We start from the raw sequence: 12,485 nt of genomic DNA on the forward strand, positions 1-12,485 counted from the left end.
CACAAACACACAGAGCCAGGACCAGGTAAAACAAGAGAGGCACTCAGTCTCGGGGTCCTACAAACTGACTGTCTGATTCTGATCCCATTTCTAAAACCAAAAATTGCCAAAGGCTTGCACTCCCCTTAGAGTGACTGCCTTCTTATATTTTGGGCCTCTATACCTCTCACCCTAGTGCCTGCCATGCATGTGAGCACACACAAGTGTGTGCACCTGCATACATATCCATGCACACACGCATGGAAGCACACATGCATGCACACCTTAGCAGCAGTCAAGAAGATAGATGGCCAGTAGTTCTCAAGAATGATTGTCAATTCTGTTTCCCCATCAAATATCTAGAAATCACCTAATTGCATTTAGAAAAAAAGAAACTGATCTGCCTTCTGATAGGTGATAAGGAAAAGGTAGAGAATCTTTCCTCAGGCATTTTATTTTTCTTATTTTAGTTCTGCATGATTCCATTCTATTTCATCATGGACATTATTGTCTTCTTGGCTTGAGCCTACAATTCCCATAGTAGAATCCCATGGGAACTATATAGAGCAACTGTCCAGTGAAATCTTCCACTCATCTTCTTATTACAAATTCCAAGCCTTCACATGTTTACGAAGTATTCATTGGCCTCTGTCTACTTGAATTCACATACTACTGCTTCTTGGTCTTTCCGTTTAGATTTAGTATCCAACTCTGGACATCTGAACTTGGTATTGACAACCCCAAACAATGCCTCTTTCAGTTATTGCCCCAAGAGTCTTGTCTCTATGATCTGCAGGTGCTCCTCCTCATGGCCAGAGTAAGCCCCTGGACACCAGTGGCCAGGAGGAGGTGTTGAAGTGATGAAATTAGCAGGAGTGCTCCATGGATTATGGGCACAATAGAGTGATTTATCATGACCATTCTTTTTGGCACATGAGATGACAGCAACTGCTTCGGTGACAAAAATCTTAACATGACTCCAAGTCAAAAATTTACTTTCATAAGATATGGTAAAAATTCATTCTAAATTTTGGTTTTGAAGATAAAATCAACAGTTTAGTCATGTCAAAGTAGGCTCTTATTCTATGTAGGCATGTGATATAAACAAAATCTATTAATAATAATAATTCACCCAAACACTTATTCATTCTCATGAGTTAAAGTAGGTAATTTTGACATATAGACCAAAAGTTACATTCACATTCATTAACATTTCAGGTCTAACTTTTATATGTTAAATAAGCAATTTCCAAGGCACTATATTGGAAGAAATCTTATTCAATACTGAAAATAGTTACTTATTTACATTCTCATAGAATCATATATTGAAAAGCTATATCTCAAAGTATAGACACTAATCATAAATGTTGCAAGCAAAGAGAAAGGAACTATAGCATAGAAACCTGAAAACCTAGGTTCTAAGCCCAGGTCTTCCAACAGTTGCATGACTCCAGATGAGAAACTAATTTCTCTGAGTTTGGTAAAATGCATTTCTAAATTGATAGAGATAAGACAACATAATCTGTAAGATCCCATCACTTTAACATGACTTATTTTTAATTTTTATCCAACAAGTGTTTGCAAAAAGTACAATAGTACTTTGGGAACTAAATAACAAATTCACTTCCCTGTCATTGCCATTAATATTCAACACCATTTTAACTCTTGCATCTTATGGCTAATTCTCATAATTATATTTGATTAAAATCTGACAAAATACAATTTCTTTAGCACAACTCTTCGCAATATAATTTGCTCATCATTGCCTAATAGTCAATGAGACAATATTTTATGAGTCATGAAAAGACATCTGTGAAAATATTACTCTTTTTAAAGTATGAATTTAACAAATTAGGTTTGCAAAACAGCTGTTTTAAGCCAGTGCTGCTTGTATTTTGTAAATAATTCAATAATTCTTTTAGTATTATCATTTGTTTCATTTCAGTGAGAACTCCATGTAATCTAACATTTTTTCTTTGCTGTCAGACAAGTGAGCTAAAGTAGAAGGTGATAATTATTTAGGTTGTACAAACATTCTGTTCGGCAATGTGGGCTAATGACAAATTGACTCTTACAGGTTTCTAATAAATATTCTCTCAATTTGGTAGCCATAATCTACACTGCTATACCCCCACACCATCTGTTTTTACCCTCATAGCCATAAGATGAAAGCCAAAACTTCCTACAAGTACAAAGAAGATGTGAAAGAAAGAAGAGTTCAATCATAATATCTTTGGAAAATCTATTTATTATGGATTATTGGTATTATTAGATGGATGTATTAGTTTGGATTCTCCAGAGAAATAGAGCCAATAGGATATACAGAGACAGACTGATAGGTAGACGTATAGATAGACAAAGAGATTTGTTATAAGGAATTGGCTTTTGCAATTGAGAAGTTTCCAGATCTGTAGTCAGCAAGCTGGGACCCAGGAGACCCAACGGAATAGTTCCAGTCCAAGTCCAGAGGCCTGAAAATTATGAGAGCCCGCGACATAAGCTTCAGTTGGTGTCTGAAGGCCTGAGAACCAAGACAGACAATAGTGTAAGTTCCAATCTGAGTCCAAATCCAAAGGCAGGAGAAAACCCATATCCCAGTTGGAAGACAGGCAGAGAAAGTGAATTCTTTCTTAAAGAGGGTCAGACTTTTTATTCCATGAAAGCCTTCAACAAACTGGAAGAGGCCCATTCACACTGGGAAGGGCAATCTGCTTTACTTAGTCTTCCAATCAAACTTCCATCTCATCCAGAAACACCCTCACAGACACACCCAGAATAATGTTTAACAAAATATCTGGGTACCCTGTGGCCCAGGCCAGTTGATGCAAAATTAACTATAATAATGGGCTTTACAAATGTAGAATACAGACTGAGTGCAGTGGCTCATGTCTGTAATCTTAGCATTCTGGGAGGCTGAGGTAGGAAGATCACTCAAGGCCAGGAGTTTGAGGTTGCAGTGAGCTATCATGACTCCACTGCACTCTAGCCTGGGCAACAGACTTTGTCTCAAAAATAAATAAATAAATAAAAGAATGTCAAATACAACTCCATCTAGATAGAGTTGTCTTTGACATTCTTTTTTTTTTTAAAAAAACAACTGCCTACCTCATATAATCAGTGAAAGATCCAGGATCACAACCTAAATCTTTAAATTTTATTCTATATATTTTTATTATATGTTTTTATTCAACTCTCATCCTACTAACCACAGTTCATTTAAAAAATTGCTATTAATATTAAAACTAATTTAACAATGATCTCCATGTTAATGAATCCCATTTTCATGTGTGTATGTGTAGCAGAGGAGAACGTTCATGACTTAATAGACACGTGGCCTTGGGAAAGTCATTAATACTCTTGAGCCTCAGTTTCCTCATTGGTAAATAAGGGTAATAATTATACCTATTTTGCCACTTTGTTGTAAAGATTAATTAGGTAAATGTGTTAAGTGTAAGCACTTACATTGGGATGTACTGAGTATTATACCAAATAGCTTCTGAGAATTAGATGAGAATGTACAAATGTCTCTTGGGTGTGGCAATGTGGAAGCCATTAGATTAGTTTCTTTCAGTTGTTGGGACAATGTCAGATGACAGTGGTTGAAGAGCAAAATAGAGACAAGGATGAGGCAGAAACTGTAGATGATTTGCTTGGAAATATTTCATGTGATGGGGAACAAAGAAAAGGGACAATAGTAGAGACAGATGTAAACCTTATGAAGATTTAATTTTCAAAATGGCTTCTATATATTTATTTTCTTATTTTTTAAAGATGGGGTCTCACTCTGTCCCCCAGACTGGAGTGCAATGGCATCATCATAGCTCATTGCAACCTCAAACTCCTGGGCTAAGCGATTCTCCCACCTCAGCCTCTCAAAATGCTGGGATCAGGCATGAACCACTGTGCCTTGTCAAGGTGGCTTATGTATATTTGTATACTTCTGGGAATAATCCAGTAGGGAGGGAATAACTTATGAGACAGAAAATAAAAGAGGAATAAAATGTTAAGAACACAATAGGGGATGGGAGCACGAGTGGAGGGCCTTGCCTTTGACAAGAGCAGGAAAGACAGCTTTCACAGGATGGTGAGGGACTCCACGCCCAGTGTATACAGTGCTTGGCATATAGGAGAAACTCAATGAATATTTGTTGAGTGAATCAAGTAAACATCTATTTCAAGCCAGGGAAACAAAACAAGCCGTAGATCCAAAGAAAGAACATTGAAGAATAAAGAATAGGCAAGAACGAAGGAGGTGTATAACTTATATATACTCCTTGATTAGTTATTCTTTATTTTATAATGTGTTCTTTCGTATGCTAGCAGATCATACAACTTAGCTGATTTTCTTTTGATCACACTGGAATTTTGTGTGTGTGTGACACAGGTTATGCAGCATTTATTGTAAACCCCTCATGATGTAAATTTTCAATGGAAGAGATATGTTTGCTATCTTGGTAATTCATTTTCAGACTTACAGCAGGGGTCTAATAAATTTGTTGAGAAACATGTCATTTTCCTTAGTTTCCATGATTATCTTTAGCACTGAAAAAATTACTGATTATGTTAAACCAAAACACGTATTTACAAATCATATATATATATATATATATTGTCTTAAAAGTATTAACTGGCTCTTGGTAAGATCTAATTCAGTCAAAGAGTCAATATTTGTTTACAAGGCTAGGAAAACTGTAAGATTAAAAAAATTGAATACTCCTGTGAAAGTCACATAAACTCACTTTTAGTGTGCCTATGTCAGGGGAAGGGAATGGAAATGGTCATCAATGGAAATGGAAGATAGATTATCTGTTATTAAAAATCTATTAAATAGGGCAAGCACAGTGGTTCATGCATATAATCCCAGCACTTTGGGAGGCTGAGGTGGGTGGATCACTTGAGGCCAGGAGTTTGAAACCAGCCTGGGCAAAGTAACGAGACCTCATTTCTACAAAATTTTTTTAAAAAATTAACCAGGCATGATGGTGCCACACCTGTAGTCCCAGCTACTTGAGATACTGAGGCAGGAGGACTGTGTAAGTCCAAAGTTCAAGGTTGCAACGAGCTATGATTGTGCCATGGCACTCCAGCCTGAATAACAGAGCAAGATCCTGTCTCAAAAAAAAAAAAAAAAAAAAAATCTGCTAAATACATTTTGAACATACAAGACTCAATAAAATTTTTTTGGAAATGTGTTGTTTAGTAATTGCCTTCCTCAAAATACATGACAGTCAGCAGTACTCAAAAATCAAGCACTATAAAGTATGCATATCAAAAATATGCATTTGATAACCAGATATATTTAAGATTTTTGCTTACTTATGTCAAGGATGATTCTACCAATGGTAATAAATCATGAAACTTCGTCACTGTGTTTGGAGTAAAGGGAATAACAAATTTTTAGATACTTGTGTATTTCTCTAGTTTAACTGCAATACAAACAGAAATGATGCTTATATATACCCTAATGGAGTGTATTAATAATAAATGATGCAGCTACATTTTTATCACATGGTAATACAGAGTTGAAAACTAGTATGCTTAGAAGAATCCTAATGAATTAATAACAGACATGTGAATTTATTCTCACACATTCAATGGATGAGGATTTACTTTATCTTATTCTAGAGTTGCTGTGAATTTTTCATTTGTAGCTTATTAGAAAACAATCAAAAATTGATCTCATCACTTGTTATTCTGTTCTGAAGATATTCAAACGTCATGAATTTACCTGAACTTTCTTGAGACTTCAAGGAATACTTTAGAATAGTCATCATATTTAGAAAGAATTTCAGCTTAGGGAATAGTAGATTTAATTCAATTTAAATTGAGGGTGTAACAAAAGAGATCCTGAGAAAGGGTCATTTAAATTGAGACTTGAATGATGAGAAATAGTGAGCTCATTGAAAAAAAGGACAAAGAGAATAGCATGTTAGAGTATGTGGAATCCCAAAAGTCAAAAGAAATCTGTATTGCCTTAGCCATACCAGCACGGTAATAACACTTGCATTGTAACAGAGACTATTGGCAGTCCCTGCCATCTGCCTCCACATACCCCTACAGATCAACTATCACCAGATCTCTAGCCCTCCTTGACTCTCCCATGCTGACATTTGATAGAAATTCCTAGAAGGCATCAACTTTCTCTTCTAACAGTAGTTCTTTTAGCTTTGCATGATGTACATATACAGGAGTAAAGTTTCCTGCCCTTACTCTCTGGGTACCTTGCTATGGAGTGTCCCGTGCCTAGGAAATTTCCATAGCTGTTGGCAGTGATAGTATCTGCCTGTGGCTGTGTCCAGGGTTCCAGAAACGATGCCAATGTCATTGAAATCTGCACCAGGGACACTGTTCTCTGATTGCTGCGGAGGTTCAAGGCCCTGTGTCTCATCATTGAGGACACGTGTGTGCTGATTAGCTATCTGAGCTCCCAAGCCAAAGCTCTGCACTATATAGTACCAAAGGAAGGGGATTTCTCTTCTTCTTCTCTTCCTCCTTCCGTGTGTGTTCTTTGCTTATAGATGTACCCAAAATTATGTCAGTATTTTTGGTTTTGTGTATTTTTTTTTTATTTGAGTCTTCATGTCTCTAGAGTTCTGGCACAAGCTTTGCCCTACATTCTCTTCCCTCCTCTTCCATTTCACTCTAGTCTATTGTCCTTAAATCCCTCTTTTGAGACCCAGCCCCCACCCCTCTTAGGACAGTTTCCTTCCTTAGTCACTCATGTAAATAGACACATAATTGTTTCTAGCTCATAAATATTCTGGTTATTCCAGATTTTACTAAATCCCCAATGAGCACTCCATTATTTCAAGCAATGATTATTTTCACATTAGGTCTATATTTTTGGCAAGTAAGTTTCTCAACAAACATCTTTTACAGAACACTTTTTAAAAATGTGATTATATATAGATTTTTAAAATTTCACGTATGATTCCAGAATCCCTATCTGGTACCTATGAGGTATTCTAGAGACAGCATATCTGGCTAAACTAACCACCTTCTTCTCCCTCATTTCTTCAAACATTGTCAAATAATTCATTAGTAAGGAAATGTGATTAGCTTTTGATATATGAGGGAACTTCAAAAAGCTCATGGAAAATGGATTAAAAGATAAAAGTATAAACTTTATTTCTCAATATAATAAGCTTATCAGGTTCAAGACACTTTTGTAAGTGACACTTCTGTAAGTCATCCCTAAAGAACTCAGCGTTCTGTGAATTTAATCATGTCAATGCAGTATTTTTTTACATAATTAACTGAAGAAAAATGAGTGCACTTTAAATATTTCTTAATATTTGGAAACAAAAAGAAGTCAGGAGACAAATCAGTACCATAGGAGGAAGCCTAATGATTTCCCATCAAAACTCTTGTAAAATTGCCCATTTGATGAAAGAAATGAGTGGAATCATTGTTGTAGTAGAAAAGAACTTTCTGGTGAAACTTTCCCAGGCATTTTTCTACTAAAACTTCAGCTAAATTTCTCAAAACACTCTCTTAATAAGTAGATGTTTTTGTTCTTTGGCCCTCCAGAAAGTCAACAAGCAAAATGCCTTGAGCATCCTAAAAAACTTTTGTCATATGACCTTTGCTCTTGACTGGACCACATTTGCTTTGACTGGGCCACTTCCACCTCTTGGTATCCATTGCTTTGATTGTGCTTTGTCTTCAGGATCATACTGGTAGAGCCATATTTCATCTGCTGGTTACAGTTCTTCCAAGAAATTCTTCAGAATCTTGATTCCACCTGTTCAAAATTTCCATTGACAGCTCTGCTCTCATTTGCAGCTGATCTGGGTGCAATGATTTTGGCACCCATCTAGTGGAAAGTTTGCTCAACTTTTTTAGTCAGAATTGTGTATATTGAACCAGTTGAGATGTCTATGGTGTAGGCTATTGTTTCTGCTGTTAATCATTGTTCCTCTTCTATTAGGGACAAACAAGATGAATTTTTTTCCTTGTAAATTGATGTGAATGGTTTACTGCTGCAGGCTTCATCTTCAACATTATCTCGTCCCTTCTGTAACTGAGTTAACCAGTTGTAAACTGCTGATTTGGGGGGAGAGCACTGTCCCCATAAACTTTTCAGAAGTTATCAATGATTTTACTATTCTTCCACCCAAGCTTCACCACAAATTTGACGTTCGCTCTTGCTTCATTTTTAGCAGAATTCACATTGTTCTGAGAGGGTCTTTTTTCAAACTGATGTCTTATACTTCTTAGAGCCTCATACAAGAACCTGTTCAGGTGTATTATGGCACTTAATATGAGTTTATTTTGGCACAAAAAAATTGAAATCCATGCTTAGTTTTTTCATAATATGCATTTTCTATAAACATTTTGAAAACCCCTCCTCTAATAGAAGTCAATAGGTGTATAAAATCCAGTATTGTCCTTAATACCTGTGCCCAATATGAGAATTTTAAAAGTGTTTAAAACTTAAAGGTCTTGAATTATCTTAAAAATAATGACATCTTATTGTCTGTATTTTTAAATAGACTAGTTACATGATACAAGTTTGAAATTTATATCACTTATGTGATGCCCCTATTGGCAATAAACTATGATCTAGATAAGAGATATGACAGAAAAGCTCAGCAAGAGACAAAGCACCCTTTTCCATACTAAGCAGAATGAATCTAGCCTTTGTTTTTATCCTGCAGAATGGCCACATGACATGGTAGAAAAATTTAATTTGGGTTGGGGTAACAAGGTCTAGTTCTGCCACTTATTGATTGTCATTTAACTGTTTGAATTTCAGTGTTCTTATCTGTAAAAGGAGGGGAAATTTCTGACCAGCTTAATAACAAAAATATTGAATGTTAATATTGAGTGCATATTAGGTTCTAGGCAACACCCTACACAACTTAGAAAGTTTATCTCAATTAATCCCTTTCACATCCCTCTGAAGTAGGTAGATTACTATTTTTTTTCAGATAAAGAAACTGACTTTGTAAGAGGTTAAGTAACTAGCTTCAGTTCATTCAGCTACGAAGTGGAAGAGCTATGATTCAGACCCAGACAGTCTGACTGAATCATTGCGCTTAACTGATGTGCTACTCCAAATGAAATGGAAGATGATGTTCAAATGCAGGGGAGTGATATTAACTCTGAATTCACTATGGTTATTTTCCTCTGAGATATATGGTTGAAGCCAGTCATTTCTCAAAAACAGCAACTGCATTCTCTATAACTGTCAACTGCAATCATTTTCCAGATAGACATGGTAATTTTGTATTTGTAAAAATCTTTCAAATTAGCTCAACAAAATACCATTTTATTCAAATTCCATTGCCCACAGCTATTTTAATGATTTTGTATCTTATGAAACCACTGTATATCACAAACTTTAATATATTTATATAGTTACAATTAAAGTATACAATAATTTTACATTATGCTTATTTCACCTAACATTAAATTATGGATCTGCTTTATTCATTCATTCAAAAGATATTTATTGAGCTTCTGCCACAGCTAAGCATTATCTAGACTCTGTGGATCCACAGTAAACAAACCAGAAACCAGCCAAAATCCTCACTCTGTTAAAGCATTGCTTCTAGTAGGAACAGAGTATAACACATCAATGATAAAAAGTGCTAAGAAAAAAATAATAAAGCAGGTTGAGGAGGCAGACAGTGACAGGTGGTATTCTACAATAGTTTGATGAGGGAAGGCAACTCTAAAAAGGTAGTGTTTCAGTAGAGATCTAAGTGAAGTGAGGGAGTGAGCCCTGCAGGTATCTCAGGGAGAGAGTTTCTAACAAGGAAATGGCTGGAGGGAGTTTGGTGTGTTTGAAGAGCAGCAAGGAAACCAGAATGAATGGAATGAAATAAGAGGAAAGTGGTGGAAGATGGTGGGGTGCTAATAACTAGCGAGATAACTAATAACTAGAGAGATCAAGTAAGGTCATGTCAGATTCTAATTTTATTCTGAATGAGTTAGAAGCCTTCAGAGGGTTTTTAGGAAAGTACTGACGTGATCCATTTTGTGGTTTAAAAAAAAAATCACTTCAGCTTCGTGCAGAAAATAAACTATAGGGAGCAGAGTGGAAGCAAGGAGACCAATCAGGACTCTGTCACCATGGCCCATAATAAGGGCGGGTAAGGCAGTAGTGGTGGAGGTGGTGAGAAGTCTTGTTCTGAACGTTATTCACAGGCAGAGCTGACTAGATTTACCAACTGTGGGACATGAAAGAAGGGAGGGAAGGACAATGGCTGGTTTTTTTAACCTGAGCACGTGGAAGAGTTAAGCTGCCTGTTTTGGAAAGGAAGAGAATTGAAGGAAAAAAGATTTGGGGTAGAAGTGGGCAGGGTAGGAATCAGGAGTTCTGTGAATGAGACCAAGTTAGTTATCTCAGGGAGTATGTCAAGTATACAGCTGGATATACAATTCCTGAGTTCTGAGGGAGAGGTCCTAGCTAACTTGAGGCTGCAGTTGAGAGTAAGAGAATATGAATTGAGCACTGCACTGTCCAAGTTATAGAGGCCAGGAAGATGAGGAGGAGTGAGCAAAGGAATGGCCAATGAGAAGCAAACTAAGAAAGTATGACGTCCTGGGAGCCTCGCGAGGAGAAGGTCAGGGAGGAGGAAGCAATCATGTGTGCTAAAGGCTACTGATGTGCTGACAAGATAAAGTTTAAGGATTGATCTCTGGATGTAGCAATCCAGGTTCAGTTTAACAACACAGGGAGAAGCGGAGGAGGAAAGAGGAATTGGAAACAGTGAATACAGACAACTCTTACGAGGCCTTTTGCTTGAAAGGAGAGTAACAAAAAAGAATGGTTGATGAATAAGGTCTTTTGGTTTGTTTGACCTTTGTTTTAATATGAGAAATATTGTAGTATATTTTAAGGCAGATTAGAAAGATTGAATAGAAAGGATAAGCTCATGATGTAGGAAAGGGAGGATTAGGACAGCAATTGCCTCCCATTGATATATCATAATTTACTTATCCTTTTTACTATTCATTTAATTTAAGTTCAAGTTGCTTCTAATTTTTGCTATAATCTGGCAAAGAAAATCTTTGTTCTTATTTATTTTTTATGCATTGAAATCATTTCCTTAAGATAAATTTGCAGGTGAGGAATCACTGGATCAAAGAACATGAAGATTTTTAAGACTCTTGACAGTGCTCTATTGCTTTAAAAATCAATTTACCATGCCACCAGTAATGTATAAATAATTAAGTTTTTATCGCAACCTTGCTAGAGTTATGCCATATAACTTGAGGCGATAGTTCATAGAATCCCTAAAGTATTCCAACTACCCTTTTTCTGAACAGACTGTTAGCTCCTTAAGGACAGAGATAATGTCTTAATTATGTTCATTGCCTCCTATTTTTTAGGCCAAATATTTCTCTAATAATAATAATTACAACATTTATCTGAAATCCCTCTGTGTTAAATCATAATAGTGTGCATATGGTGTAGTGAGAAAAAAAATCATCAGTTTTGAAATCAAACCAACCTGTATTTTAATCCCTGATTCATTATTTGGGCTTCACTTAAGTCACCTTAATTTCCCCAATAATAAACAGGTTAACAACAATCCTTGTTTTCTAGTCATGATGAGTGTTCAAATGAGATATCTGTGAAGATCCTAGCACCAAGTACAAAAATTTTGGTGAAATAGTGCAACTTTTAGAAGAATTCTATATTTATTATGAAAATAGCTTGTGAATGTTTATTTTTTTAAGCCAGGAAGAAAAAAAAAATCCCTCATACAACACACCTTGTCCTCAGCTCATAAAGTTCTCATCTTACAGTTTTGCTAATTATCATGAAAAAAAAAATCCCCATGAATTTCAATTCTAGTAAACTGTCGAAATAGCAAGCACCTGGGGTATCTCTTGGGACAGTGCAGGCTGCGACAGTAGACCTGGGATCAGCCATCTCTCTAGAAATAGTACCAGGCAGTAACCTCCAGGTGACTAAACGAGGCTCCGTCTGCACATACAAGCTTAGAAAGCTTTATGATTATTAGTCCAGCCTGCTGTGGGGAGGAAATAACACACAGAAGAGTACAAATGGAAGTCAAATTCATCACGACATCCAGTCAATTTCCAAACAGGTAAGAGAGTCTTTCATGATGGGTAGAGGGTCCTCTTGTATAATGTGAGGTTAGGAGTGTAAATATTGAGATTTATGTCTGCATCCGTTTATAGGCTTGTATATAAATGAGTCAGCAGAGAACCTTTGTGAAATTTAGGGAAAATTTCTTTAGCCTCAAAGTCTGAAATTCAAAGAAAACACTATGCAATTACGCAACGCATCTTAACAGTAAAGACCATACCACTATCATAAGGATTTCTTATAAAATTCATAAGCATCCTAAAGAGAGTTAAAATTACAAATACATCCACTTGAACAGAACTCAAAAATTTCATAAAAGATATTGAATGGAACAGATATTTTCCCTGTCTTGTTCAGTATAGTTTTCACACTTACATTGGAGAAAAGATGATTGTTTGCATTTATAATGAGAAAAGAAAACTGAGAGGTTATAGTG

The 12,485-nt window shown here is 36.1% G+C and overlaps 1 protein-coding gene across 2 annotated transcripts in view; it reads left to right on the top strand.

Annotated features, from left to right (window-relative positions):
• The window catches only part of PTPRR (protein tyrosine phosphatase receptor type R), a 264,986-nt gene that overhangs the window by 110,970 nt on the left and 141,531 nt on the right, over nt 1-12,485 (top strand). Inside the window, exon 1 of one of the 2 annotated variants that reach the window (XM_012788751.3) lies at nt 11,063-12,047. The exons of the other annotated variant lie outside the window; for it this stretch is intronic. The gene's annotated coding sequence lies outside the window, so the exon portion shown is untranslated. Of the gene's footprint in view, nt 1-11,062; nt 12,048-12,485 lie in introns of those variants that run through there. 2 annotated transcript variants of the gene reach the window in all.

The sequence above is a fragment of the Microcebus murinus genome, chromosome 10, assembly GCF_040939455.1.
Source record: "Microcebus murinus isolate Inina chromosome 10, M.murinus_Inina_mat1.0, whole genome shotgun sequence".
NCBI lineage: Eukaryota > Metazoa > Chordata > Mammalia > Primates > Cheirogaleidae > Microcebus > Microcebus murinus.